This window comes from Cimex lectularius, unplaced genomic scaffold (genome assembly GCF_000648675.2).
Source record: "Cimex lectularius strain Harlan isolate CLEC.00 unplaced genomic scaffold, Clec_2.1 scaffold116, whole genome shotgun sequence".
NCBI lineage: Eukaryota > Metazoa > Arthropoda > Insecta > Hemiptera > Cimicidae > Cimex > Cimex lectularius.
Window position 1 is genome coordinate 1,756,300 of NW_019392765.1, and position 14,684 is coordinate 1,770,983.

The 14,684-nt window shown below is 33.7% G+C and overlaps 1 non-coding gene across 1 annotated transcript; it reads left to right on the forward strand.

Moving 5' to 3' along the window:
- Positions 1-1,826: 1,826 nt before the first annotated feature.
- Trnan-guu lies at positions 1,827-1,899 on the forward strand. The gene has a single exon. It is a non-coding gene; the product is annotated as a tRNA-Asn (tRNA).
- Positions 1,900-14,684: the final 12,785 nt, after the last annotated feature.

The following is a 14,684-nucleotide window of genomic DNA, read 5'->3' on the forward strand; positions in this document are numbered from 1 at the left end:
CTATCCTAAATTAATTTGTTAATGCTAATCGTTTTCGAAAGAAACTGGGTGGGCCACGAAAGGCGTCTTCCGTTGGGCGTAACTCAGGATCGATTGTATCAAAGTTTTCCTCTCGGTAAAAGTGGCATCAAATAAGCTCTATAATCGGATTCTACGAAAAAATATGGAATAAAAATATGGGGTTCTCATTTAAAATAACAAAGTTAGTGTCATTTCCCAGCTAGATGAGAAAATTATGTTAAATCTGTTACCACCAAGCGATTCCCAGCCAAAATTAACCTGGGGTTTGTATAAGACCATTTTTTGCTAAAATTAATCGTTTCCAAATTAAATGGGTAGACTGTAGAAGCTGATACACCCTGTATATATACTACAATAAATACAAGCGGGACTTGTAAAAGAAAATGTAACTAATTCTTAAACTCCATGAATCACATTTATCGGACAGAACTCAAGTCACAAAGGTTAGAAAAGTTTATAGTTCTTCTTTACGCGTTGAAACGGAAGTGCCACAAGGTACAGTCTTAGGCCCAATTTTATTTCTTTTATATATTAATGATTTTTGAAAACTTAATTCTCTGGAAAAATATTTAGTTATGCAGATGATACTTCTATCATTTTCTCATGTAATAATTTAATTAATTTAACTAAAACTGTAAATAATGATATGAAAATGATTAATTCTTGGTTGAACTCAAGCTTTCTACTTTTAAACACAAAGAAATGTAATGTATTACACTTTTCATTGAAAAAGAAATTAAATAGTAATAATTTAAAATTTGCTTCTCATACTTGTGATGATGATGATGATGTGTCCTTGCTTGGTTATCCCTTTTACAGGGGGAGGAGGATATCTTGCTTACAATATGGTGTGACATTGGACTTAAATTTGAGATTTAATTTATATATTGATTCTTTGGTTACCCATCTGAGAAAGCAGTTTCATAAATTTAGAATTTTACGCAACTGTAGGAAAATTGAAATCTTAAAGGCAATATATTTTTTTCTTGCTCAATCCATAATAACCTATGATATTGTTTCCTGGAGAAGTACTAATAAATGGTACAGTAATTCTCTGGATGTAACTATAAACTCACTTCTTAAAAAAAAATTACGTAAACCGTATAGATATAAAAAGAAAAAATTATACAGTGAATTTAAAGTAATGAATCTCTACCAAATCTTTCATAAATGTTCATGTTTGTATATATATAAATAATCTTGCAACTAGTTACATCAGTGAATAAAACACAAGACACAATCCATTGGCTAACACACATGTTTTACAATGTAAAAACTATGCAATATTATAACTTTTCATTAAGTGTGGCACTTTTTTTTTTGAGGATTATTATTCAAAATTTCAAAAACTGCAAAAAAGGCAAAAATTTATTATTTAAAAATTTTTAAATTGTAATTAAGATATATTAAAGCCAAGATTTAATTTGGTTAGTTTTTTCATGCTCCAAGTTTAGTCTGTACTGTGTTTGTTTATTTGTTTTCCGTTTTGTAAAGAGATATTCTGTTTATTTCTCTGATGATCTCCAAAAACCCTTTGTATTTAATAGCTTTTCTTTTTGACATCAGGCAGGGATGTAGCAAAATATTAATTTTTGTTATAAATTTGTATGTATTTTACATTCTTGCAAATAAAAATTTATTATTATTATCGTTAAATTCGTTAGATTCCGTGGTCTGATTGACCAAATAACTTCTTTCAATTAATTAATCTTTATGTAAGGTATTGGTTGAAATTAAAAATGACAAAAAGAGGAAAATTCAAAAGGTTAGTTTGAGGTGGGAAGTTGGTGTCCGGATGGATCGAAGTCACGATAGCTCAAGTGGTAGAGCAGCTGCATGTTTAGCCGAAGGTCGTGGGTTCGAATCCCGCTCGTGACACTGGCTTTTTTATCTCAATCAATACCTTACATAAAGATTAATAATTATTATTAATTCATATTAGTGGCAGTAAGAACAATTTCACTTAATTATTCTTTTTATATAAGTTCTTGGTTGAAATAATTAATACAATCAATTAGGATCCGCTAAACAGATATGGATTAATAACAATAATAGTAATACCAGATAATTATGTAATGTAATATAAAAATTATAGAAAATAAACAAATATTGTTGATTGAAGCCAAAAATAGCTATATATAATTATTAATATTGAGACGATTTTTAGAGTAGAAAATAAAAGCGTGGGAATAAAAGTTAAAATTGTAAATAAAAAAATATAGTTTCAAAAGGACCGACAATAATTTATTAAAACTAAACAGTTTCCTAAGCCATTAATATATGATGAAAGTTTATCTCGGGAAAGAGTACTCTTTTGACTGAATGTCACCCTGAACTTTTACCCCGACAAATCGACCACTGAGGATTTCGCGGGAATAATCACCCGAGGAAGGGTCCAGTACATTTTGCTACCTAGTGAATGTTAGAAAAAATATCATCTTGAAAAATATCATGGCGATGTTTCTCTAAAAGTGAAAATTGTCGGTGTTTGAAATTGCGACCATAGACAATTCAGAACCCTTTGTCAAGCAGCCTACTTGTCAAGTGAATTATTTATCGTATTTATTTTCGGTTTGTTGATTTCTAATAATAATAAAAAATAAAAAATAGGCCAATTCATATTAAATAGTTTCGTTAACATTTTCAATTCATTTATAAGGTAGTTGGGATGATAAGTAAGCGTCAAGAGAAAAGTTGAATTAACGCGGCATCTAGTCGAGTATCTTTTATTTCCGAGCAATTTACCTCACAGGACATGAATGAATCCGCTAGAAAATCGGTACGCATTTCCACCACAATGGAGTGATCCTTTGTTCTCCCTCATCCCTCACTCTCGCCCTCTCTCTTTCGCCTCCTTATTCTTTCTCTTCGATCCACTCTTACCTTGTTTTATTTACACAATATCCGCTTTCATTTTTCCATCGTAGCGGACCTTTCATGGCAAAGCAATTGAATCAAGCCAAACATAAAACTGGATTAACGATCCGGGATTTTCCCCTTCCCACGGAAAGGGCAATCCCTTAAAAGGGGGGGGGTTAGTGACGAGATTACCCGGAAAACCGTGCGCTCCCTTTTAAGTCTTTTATGGCCAATAAACATCGTTAATCTTCACCCACTAATCCTTTGTTTCTATCATTCCTTTATCAGAACCTATGTAATTTTAACCTATTTAGTCAAAACATAATAGCCTTATTACTGTTAATATAAATGCACTTTCAACACGACACGCAAGAATGGCACAATTACGCAGAAAGCAAACATTTTGAGTGAATAGAAATACTTTGCTTAAATATAAAAAATATTTTTTGCATTGTATAAATTCACTTTTTCCACATCATTTTTTTAAACCAAACTAAGAAATTATGTGACAAAGCAGTTTAGCTTATGTAAGTAAGTATTATTTACTCATGTGTAATCGCCATGTCGTTCGAACACAGCTGCAGCGAAGCGTTGGACTTCGAATATAATATCAAAAGGCTGCCAACAGTTCATCGGAAAATGGCATTGCGACTTATTAAGTTTCGAAACTAGGCAACTTACCTTATTGCTGAAATAAAGCTAATATAGTTAAAGTTAAAAGGCATTATTGACTTATAAGAAATGTAACATATAAACCCAATCTGTGGGTCCACCTTAAAAATATCATTATATTTTCTGATAACAAAGATCTACAATTTGCAAACTCTATCATCACTGATACCCACGGGAAAACGCTTTCAGAGCCACTAGAATTTCCTCCTTTTCTGTCTGCAAAAAGAAATTTCGCTTCGTCAATTGAAGTTCAAAACCATCAGGCTAAAATGTTGGCTACCTACAAAGCTGTAAAATGGCAGAAAGGAGAACGCAACAATTTAAAGTGCAGTCAAGTCTAATTCAAAATTCATTCAAATTTGATTGAGTCTAAAATTCTAGCATTGTATAAATTCACTTTTTTCGCATAGTACATGTATTTGTTAAATTTAAACAGTGTTTGAAAATCCCAGGCCCTGAAGATGATATCAATAATAATTTATTGGCACGATAAAGAAAATGTTTCTCTAAAACCTACGTCACACCAGAGCGCGTCTCACGATCTCCAAATAATCATTATCATTAATCTAAATAATCATTGGTCACTAAACACCACACAGTTGTAATTCAAAACTATAAAATTAGCCAGTCCGTTGAAAAGATTAGAAGAATTAGTCTAAAGCTGAGCATGATATACGGGGTAAAATATTATCTAAATGGATACAGCATCAAGTTACTTCCTCCTAACAACAAAATGTCGGAACATAATGGAAACGAAAATGGAGAAAAGCAAAGCACACAGTTTCATAACTGAAGACTTTTCCCGACCAATAACCATCGTCTTACAAAAGGCATCACCTTAACAAAAAAGTGACTCATGTTATGGCAAGACACGGAAAAAAACACTCAATCTTTTTCCCTTCGCCCTGAAAATGAACTGATACAATAAACGAATACTGTCTATGTCGTACACATCAAGTGCAAACATGGTACTCTCTCTTACCTGACTGTTCCCTGTTCAAAAAGTCCAGTAGTCGATTTATGATGAACTGGTTGTATCTTAACCAGTGAAACATCTAGTAGAGTTTTTATTTTTTTTAAGTTTTGGAAATCTATTTTCTTTTTCATTCTTCGATGAATGTTGTTTCTTTAAAATACGTTGAGAAACTTATTAACCAGACCCATTTTCTAACCCTAATTAAATACTACCTAATCTAACCTTGTGTCTTAGATTCGCCCGGTCGTTAAAAATGTGTTTGTTTTTTGGAACTCAGTGTGAACAAGTTCTGTTTCATTTAGTTTTTTCGAGTTTTATTACTCTATACTTACAAGGACTATGAAATTTATTTTATGGCAGAAAAAATCAAAAACTAAATCTTTCATAAACTGCTAAATTCAATTAGAAAAAAAACTAAATTTACAGCCTCATTAAAATTTAACGATAAAGCTTGAAAAATTTAATCTTCAATATTCTTCTTGTCTTCATTTTTAATCTTCTTTGTATCGGTATATCCTTTTTTTTAAATAAAACTGAACCAAAATTCAGAAATTTTAAGGGAAATAGGAAAAAATGTGGCGGCGGTGAAAAAAGAGAAGTGGGTTTGTCTGTTAATTCAAATTTTTTTCCTGAGTACAATTTATTTCGTGTACATTTTTAAAACTGGTTTTTAGTAGTAGTCGATTCAATGCTTAGAATGGGGGTGAAGTTAGTAGATGCAATATGTAACGTATCGATACGTTTTTAGCTTTAACATCACTCGGTCGTACCTCACTGCTTCTACAAATTCTGGCCAATACTTCTATCATAAAATCTTCCGATAAAAGTGTCTGTCTCTTTAAGTTTGAACCAGTATAATATAGATCGATTTACATTTTAATGATGGCTTTATGTACATGACCAAGGCGAACTTTGTAGTAACAGTTGTGAATCACCCTGTATAAAAGCAATAAAAGTTGCGTAACATCTTAACATCGTGTAACAAACATTAAGTAAATAATAGACCGTTGGATGAAATTAGAATGCATTTATTAAACCGCGGCTCTTTGACTTCTTGGCTGAGGCTCTTTCACTAAATGTTTAGTGCAGACACAGAGCGAAAAGTATGACAGGTGCAAGAAATGGGGTTGGCGCTAGTTTTAAAGAAAAAATTAATCAGGAGATACTTACTTACCATTGTATTATTCATCAGGATACTTATGTGCGCAGACATTTTCTGAATAAATTTGCTCAGCAGGTTCAAAGACTTTAGAAACAACAAAGCGATGTTTTTTTTTTGTTAAAAAAACCCTTTGTCAAAAAACCTCTGAATGCCACGGTAACAGAAATTAATTTTTTGCCCTTTGACATTGATATTGGCAACTTGGAAATGCAGTCGCTGGATTTAAAAAATATAGAATTTTCGAGCTCAAAATTCGAGCGTCTTTAAACCAATTTGCACCTATTGGAGAAAAATAAATGCGATTTAAGTTTACAGCACAAACGGTCTGCTTTGAAAGATCTGGCGAGGGAAGATAGTTTGATTTTTAACACCTGGATAATGATGATCAACTGCATTTGCCGTTCTTTCCTTATTTGGTTTTACATATTTATGCAAACAATCATCTTCAAGCATGAACTTTATCAAGAGTAATTTTACAAATCGGCTTATCGATGAGAACTTGGAATCGTGCCTAAAATTAAAAACAACATACAAATCTAACTTACCCGTACTTTCCAGGGATATCCAAGGGCATTGTTCACATTAGTGGAGTATTTGTGGTTTTTTTAAGGAAACCTTTTATATTGATTAACTTGTTATATTTTTAAATAAATATTATCTTTATATAAGAATGATAACAAGTTTAATTTAATGTACCGTTAGTTAAACTAAGACATATTCAGCAAAGGCAAGCTCGAGGGTGTACTTTTAATTCTAAATATTTCCTTAAAAATGTCTACTAAAGCAAAGCTTAAGTTTAAAAAATGGCTCTTTGAATAAACTTCAATTTTGTATTTTTGATTATATTTGGCTATTTTGGATGACGAGTTTTTCGACCACTGTATAAACCATTGAGACCCAAGTTTATACTAAACCAACAATACCGGCAGGTCTTGCATAACTGTTGGTCTGTGAAATAAAAAGTTACTTTTTTCCTATTATTGACCAGTCATCATCGTCTTGTGGCGGGTCGGAATATGTCTCTTATTAACCTAATCATAACCATAATTGTCCCTTATCTAACCTACTGTGAAATAACGAGTTAAAAAATCGCACAGAAGATTGTTGGCTAAACGTCTAGAAGTGTAATAGTTAACATTGCCTTCTAAAACGTTCTGCTGTCATTCAAGTCAGTTAACCCTACAATGTATTGAAGTATTATAATATAAGTGGCAGGTAGGGTTTGCTATTCCAATGTTCTGAGTTTAACATTAACGTGTCTATGTGTTATTTGGTGACCGTTAGCCAATGATTATTTGGAGATCGTGAGATGCGGTCTGGTGTGACGTAGGTTTTAGAAAAACATTTTTATTTATCGTGCTATGTTTCGACCTTTATTGAGATCATCTTCAGAGCTCAAAGCGTTTGTTTTGGCACTCTCAACACGACACAAAAGAATGACACATCTACACAGAAAACAAACAGTTTTAGCCTGAAGATGATCTCAATAAAGACCGAAACGTTGGCACGATAAAGAGAATGTTTTTCTATAACCTACGACCACCAGATCGCATCTCACACATTAACGTAAATATAATTTTCATAGACGTTTTTCTTATTTTATATTTTTGCTTTAATTGGCATTCTAGATTGCGGAAAATATAAAATGAACCGTTCAAATTGATCAAAACGCTCATCATTTGAAGTAACAGAAGAACGCAATTTATCAAATGAAAAACTCAAAAGAATCTGTCTGCCTTAGAAAATCGCATATTCATTACACAAATTTTTTTTTTCTGGAGTTTCCTTTTTCAATTATCAATTTTAAACTGTGAAATGATAAACAAACTTCTTACGAAATTATAAATGACACCTCATTTTAACATTTATAGCATTTTGTTCCTCGACGATCCCGACTCATTGCTCGTGACACTTCGAACACAAAGATTTTGTTTTGCCATACTTTGAGCAATCAGAAAACCCACAAAGAACTTTTGATCCACTGTGCCATCGGAGAACAATTTTGAAAATGTTACACCTCTTGAGGTAGAGCATCCCAAGCTGAAGATATGGTTCAATATGGTGAATCCCAAATAAAAAAGGAAATCAACAGGAAACAAAGACGTTTTATCTCAATGAACCATTGATTAGAAAATACCAGAGATCACTCCTGCTTGTTCTAGCAAAAAAAATGTGTGGCTAACGCCTAGTCTTACGGCAGAGTAGGCAGCACTTTCACTCAGCATTTTTTTGGGAATCAATACTATCACGAGGGGTTGGACGGCACATTAGAGCAACTTGATTACGAACAATTTCATTATTTCTGGTTCTCCATCATCTGCTTCATTTTCTGTAGGTCCTTCATTGTCCACCTTTACATCATCAGTTTACAACCTAACTGCTTCTCAACGAAAAAAATCTACCTCTTTCAATTCCATAACATCTTTTTTTAATATCCTCAGGATCACTATATAACTTCTCGCGGGACGTAACGACAAGGGACCAGAGAAAAAATCGAAAAATCGCTACCAAACGACTTCAGACAAAAAAGGAACTATGAAAATTGTTACTGATAACTAACTGGCGGGATGAGGTGCACCCCAATCATAAAAGTGCGTAAGCTAGTTGTCAATTTAGAGTGAAAAAAAGAGAGAAGAATGTACAACAATGTACTTTATATCCGCGGATATAGAGAAAGTTCAACAGCCCACTGACTGAAATAACAGATCAAAAATCAACTTTGAACACTCAGTGGGGTGTACCACACCGCACCCCTACATACCAGGATTAACAAAGTATGAATGCATGGCGCTAGCATGAAAAAATTGGAACAAGAGTAATACAGACGTACAGTTGATTTTCGAATGTACCTCATACTGATACATAGTCATAAGATTGCGATTCAAATAGCCATGGCAGGAGTAAAAGAAGAAAAATACAAGAAATTGTAGAAAAGTTGCATTTACAATCATCGTAATAATATTAACAAACCACTAATGTTAAACCTAGTTAATAACTAAATTAAATTGCATTGCAAAGGTCTTGTGTTCTCGGCTTGTTTGTCTGCCTTCTCTCTCTTACTTTAAATCTCACTTTCTGTTTATTTAGATCTTCTTTATGTCTTATTTACGACTCCTGACTCTTTCCTGTTCTGTAAAACCCACTCACGCTGTGAACTGTTTTCCTGCAAAGCGTCAATATTGAAATCTGCTCGTCAATTTTAAAGTTGAAAGGCGCTGTAAAAAGGATGGAATCGTTATCGAAAAATAAGTATAAAAGAAAGAGGACGAACTATCATAAAAGGGTACGAGTGGGTTGAACAGGTCTGAGGGCGGGTATTGGCTATGATTGTCGCCGTTGTTATGAGCTCCCAAAGAAGCCAGGCATCAAGGACTTGATTGTTCGGCTCCTTCCTCCGTGACTCCAATCATTGCTCAAACAGCAGAATTCAGATTACTGTACTTGAATTGCAAACAGAGCTTATATCGATTGAGGTAAAAACTTTCTCTTGTCTGGCTGATTAATATCAATCTGACGTTCTAATTTTTAATGCAATTACTTGATGGATATTAAATAATTAAAACACCACCCTTTAACTTTAATACATTTAGGTTTATTTTAAATTCCCAAAAAAGATGTTTTACAAGAATTTGTAAAGAAAATTAGCTAATTCTGGAGAAAAAAGCAATTATTGGGTAATGAACATAAAAGTAAAAATAAATAAATAAAATAAAAAGTATCCCTTTTAATACCAGTTATATGCACCTCTGGCAAGAATCACATCAAATAAACGTGTGAGTTTCTTGGAAAAGAGTTGTGATAAAATCCTGAGGAATTCTTTCCCATTAATTGAAATCAGCTTCTAGGTAGTCAGGATCTGGGTTTCGCCGTCGTATTCGTCACTTATGTTGGTCACAAATGGTTCAATTGGGTTCAAATCTTGCCACACCAAGCACTCAGTTGCAACTTCATTCATGCAGTCATCCACAATATGTGCTCTACAGGGTCTGGCATTGTCCTCGATTAGCAAGATGTGAGGGGCAAATAGCACTTCATTTTCTTCGGTTATGTCTTGTAAATACCAAAGTGAAGTTACAGATCGTCCTCACAAAACCAATTCCGTGTCCAAAGAAATGACACCCCAAAACCTCAACGACTTACCGTAGAATGCCAGCTGAGGCGTAATTTTATCCCGAGCATTTCCATATAAATATACGGCTATCTGAAGATTTGCATCCACTCTCAACTCATCTGTAAAGAGAAAGCGTCGCAAATTTTCCTAAATCCAATTCATATGTTCCCATGAGAGTTGAAGCCTGGCTATTTTCTGAACTATGTAAAATTATATATCATTACTTCCATGATATTTAGTGGTCCAATGTCCAAATTTTTTCTTTCAATTAATTAAACTTTAAATAAGGTTTTGTTTGAAATGAAAAAGTTAGTGCGACGAGCGGGATTCGAACCCACGACCTTCGGCTAAATACGATGCTGCTCTACAACTTGAGCTATCGTGACTTCGATCCACTCGGACACCATCTCACCGTCTCAACCTGCAACCTTTCGAATTTGCCCTTCTTTTTGCCATTTTTCAGATGTCGTGTAATCAGGATTCGATTCTCGGAGAAAAATGAGGAGCTGTTAGTGAAGTTATACTTCGTTTTACTTATTAAATCCATTATATTTAGTGGTCCGATTGACCAACTAACTTTTTTCTATTAATTAATCTTTTCATGTGACATTTTGGTTGAAATGAAATGGCTGAAAAATGGCAAGAGTAGGGAAAAGGTTCGAAAGGTGGTAGGTTGAGATGGTGAGTTGGTGTCCGAATGGATCGAAGTCACGATAGCTCAAGTGGTAGAGCAGCGGTGTATTTAGCCGAAGGTCGTGGGTTCGAATCCCGCCCGTCAACCTGACTTTTTCATTTCAAACAAAACCTTACTTAAAGATTAATTAATTGAAAAAATTTAATTGGTCAATTTAATAAGGAAAATGAAGTATACTTCACTAAAGCTCTCCGTGGTCATTTCATTTGTCGCCGAGAATCAAATAGATTAAACGACATTTGACAAATGGCAAAAAAGAGGGAAAAATTCAAAAAGGTGAGGATGAGATGGGAGGTTGGTGTCAGAGCGGATTGCAGTCTCGATATTTCAAGTGGTAGAGCAGCGCCCTATTTAGCCGAAGGTTGTGGGTTCGAATCCCACTGTGGCACTGACTTTTTTTCTCGACCAATACCTTACTTAAAGATCAATTAATTGAAAATAATTTAAATGGTCAATCGGACCACGAAACCTAATCGATTATTTGTAATATTTACTTGCCATAGTTAATTATTTAATAAAAGTCATTTTCAGATTAAAAAAATCTCGTAATTTCTTTAATGGTTCCTACATGACAATACATTTTGCACAAATAGTTTTTGTAGAAAAACATTTTTTACTATAAGTTGAAGAAATTTTAAACGATCGAAAGTTTAAAATGAATGGAGTTTTACGAAACATTTTGATTAATCGGTTCACATCATATGTCGGTAGAATTTGTAAATTGTACTGTTTCAAAAAATGTGTGTTTCCTCTCTGGTATCCAGTTTATTGCTTGAAGAAAGAGAATTAAAACAGTTGGCTGGATTCTGCTAGTACAAGAGCCGGTTGAACTGAATTTCCACGCAGCCATTGCCATGCAGATAAAACGTGCATGCAATATCAACATTATGCTGATTATCACGGGAAATCCTCATGGTTTTACACAAAAGACACTCACTTGGAATTGGCCGTACAAAACCCGTTTATGAAACCGGCGTCCACCTGGGTCCGGCCAATTTCCATGGACCCTTTCCACCGGCCATAAACACTAGTTTTATATCCAATCTAGGATGATAGGCAGTAAAGTATGACCTTAGACAGTAAACTACCGCACACCCTTTTCAGTAACTCACTGATGCTGAAATAAACGGCTTCTTTCCAGCGCGCACTTTCCGCATAAGAACTGGGACTACAAATTTTTATAAACCTTTGTGAATTATTCTTCAATTAAATTTTATTTATGCCCTTTAAACCAATTTTGTTCATTCCTTTTCAATTTTCATATTTCGATATTGTATTAAATAAAGCGTATACCAAACAAAAATGATAACGTAGTAAAAATATTTTCAAAATTCACGGTGTATTGCGTTAAATTAATAAAACAACGAAATTAAATTTACCGTTACATTTTTGCTTAGTCATCAAAAATCAATATTCTCATTCATCTCGTTTAATTAAAACCGCCAATATTTTATTTTGACGAGGAACTCGTCACACACACGATAAATGGACAGAAGATTTTATTTATTTTTTATTTTAACTCACTCTGTTCCACAGACGGAGACAACCAAAAGACAGTTTAATAAAAAAATCCTTTATTTATTAGAAAATATAAATTTCGGGGTGCTGCTCGTTCCCCTTTTACAGGTGATATGACTTAAAAATTTCCAGCTTTTCTGAACAGACATACACGGGGAAATTCCATGAAAGTTGGCATTTTAAAAATCTGATGATGAGGAGCGGGCAGCACTCCGAAATCCATACTGTTAATAAATAAAGACTAATTTTTTGAAAGTGTGTTCTTGCCTGACTCCGTCTCTGGAATGAAGTGGGTTAAAAGAAAAAATAAATTTTAATAACAACCTACAAAATAGAATAAGAACAATATTATCCAGATAAGATGATATAATTTATAAAGGTTTTAATAACATTGCTAGTGAGACATTTCTTTTGTAATGTTACTAAATTGTATGTTAATTTTACGAATTTTATGTTGGCTTGAGATTAAAATTCAGACGATACATTGTAAATACGATAAATTATTTTAAAACATTTGTTTTTGTCTCAATTTGATTTAAACAATTACAATATCTTATTGTTAAAAAACATATTTTTTGTAAATCAAGTCTGCTTCTTCGGGGTTCTGTGTTGGTCGAGGGTGTACGCATTGGTGTAAACATGTTGCACTTCATTTCCTGACGTTCTTTGAAAATGAAAAAACGCCTATAATTTGCACAATGTTAAATTATTTTGTAAATCAAATAATATGTTGGTTTTGCCTTTTCAGCTTCCTTCATCCTCGTTTTTTTAATTTTTTATTTTATTTTATTTTTTTTTACAAATCACAGAAGTTTTCATTGTATGTTAGATAGATTGCAGGCGATTTATATTTTTTTATCGTGTTCAATTTGGGTGATCCCGAAATGGGGAGGGGTAAATAATTTAGCCTTTAAAGAATATTTAATTTATTTTTGAACTTGAACTTCACGGAACAGTGTACAGGGTCCTTTTTAGAAAGTCCGGCTGAATTTCTTTTGAACCAATGACGCTATAAAAAATACGTGTTTAATATTTTTTAGTCTCGTTTCAAAATTTTACCTTTTTTTGGAGAAAAAGTATAGATGGTACCTCAGGCCCAGTTCAACATCAAAATTTAAAATACGCCTTCATACATCCTGACACACCATTTTAAAGGACGTTTTTACTCCGAAACAATGGTGCAATCAAATTTTCAATTGATCATGTAAAGACAAAGGTATGGCAAAAAGTAAAAAAAAAAACCAGCCATTTGGTTTGCCATTTATTAATCATATTTCATGTTGGAACTGGCTGTCTAACATAAAGTTGCAATGATTTGTACTTGATTGATACATGATTTATAGAAAAATTATACAGGGTACCTCAGACCCAACTTAATTTCAAAATTTAAAATATGACTGTATGTATACAACTTGTCGACTCATTTCAAAGGATTTTCCACGCTGAAAATAATAGTGCAATCAGATTTTAAATTGGTGAAAAACTGACAAAGTTTTGGTAAAAATTATGAAAAAAGCAAGCATTTGGTTTTTCACATTTATGTTCTAACTTCCTTCCTTGAGTAAAGATACAAAGATTTGCTATTTTTAACCACTCTTGATCGGCGCTCAGAACGATAGAGTCTGGGAAGACGGATTGACGAGCATTTTCTACCTTTTACCGCAGTTCTTCAACTGGGGTTGCTAGGTTATGATTGGCGTAGAGACGTGTTTTTAATTGGTTCCACAGAAAATAGTCAATCGGGTGACCGAGGAGGCCAACAGATCGGGCCATGAGGTCCTTATCCATCTTTCTCGGAAGTGACGATTCAAATAACGTCTCACCTACAAAGAATTGTGTGCGGGGCATCCATCTAGCTGGAGAATCATTCTTTGTCGTTGTTGCAGAGGAACATCATCTATTACTGTTGTGAAAACCTCCCTCAAAATATTGGGGAACTTAGCACCACTTTATTTATTTACGTAGAAAAAAGGCCCAATTAATTTATTCCCGAGAAATAAATACCAAACGTTGATACTGTGCATCATCTGAGGATGACACGAGTACGATTTTCCTTTGCTCATGTTTGAAAATTCCAACGGTTTAGTATGCCATTAGAGGTGAACTTGGATTCATCGGTCCATAGGATGTATGGAAGAACGTTTTCTTCGGCCTCCCCAATCGACTTATGTGCAAAGAACGTTAGACGCCTGTCATAATCAGTGTCCCGACGTCTCTGGACAAGATGAAAGCGATACGGTTTAAAATTCTAAGTCCGGAGTACAGCTCTAATTATATTTTTTGAAAAACCTAAAACCCTTCCCACATTGCGGAGAGGGGAATTCGTATTTTCGCAAACATACGGTAAAATCCATTTATGTTTTACAGGTCAATTGACCAAGTTACTTCTTTCAATTATTCTTTCTATGTAAGGTCTTGGTTGAGATAAAAAAATTTCTATGTCACGAGCGGAATTCGAACCTTTGGCATAATACGCCCCACCAACTCTCGTAAATGGATTGATATTTAATAAGTAAATGAAGTACACTTCATAAGTCGCTGAGAATCCAATCTTGAATACACGACGTTTGACGTTTAACCAAAACCTTAATTAATTGAAAAGTATTTATTTGGTCAAGCGAACCACGAAACCTAACAAATGTAATGAGGAAAATGAAGTATACTTCACTAA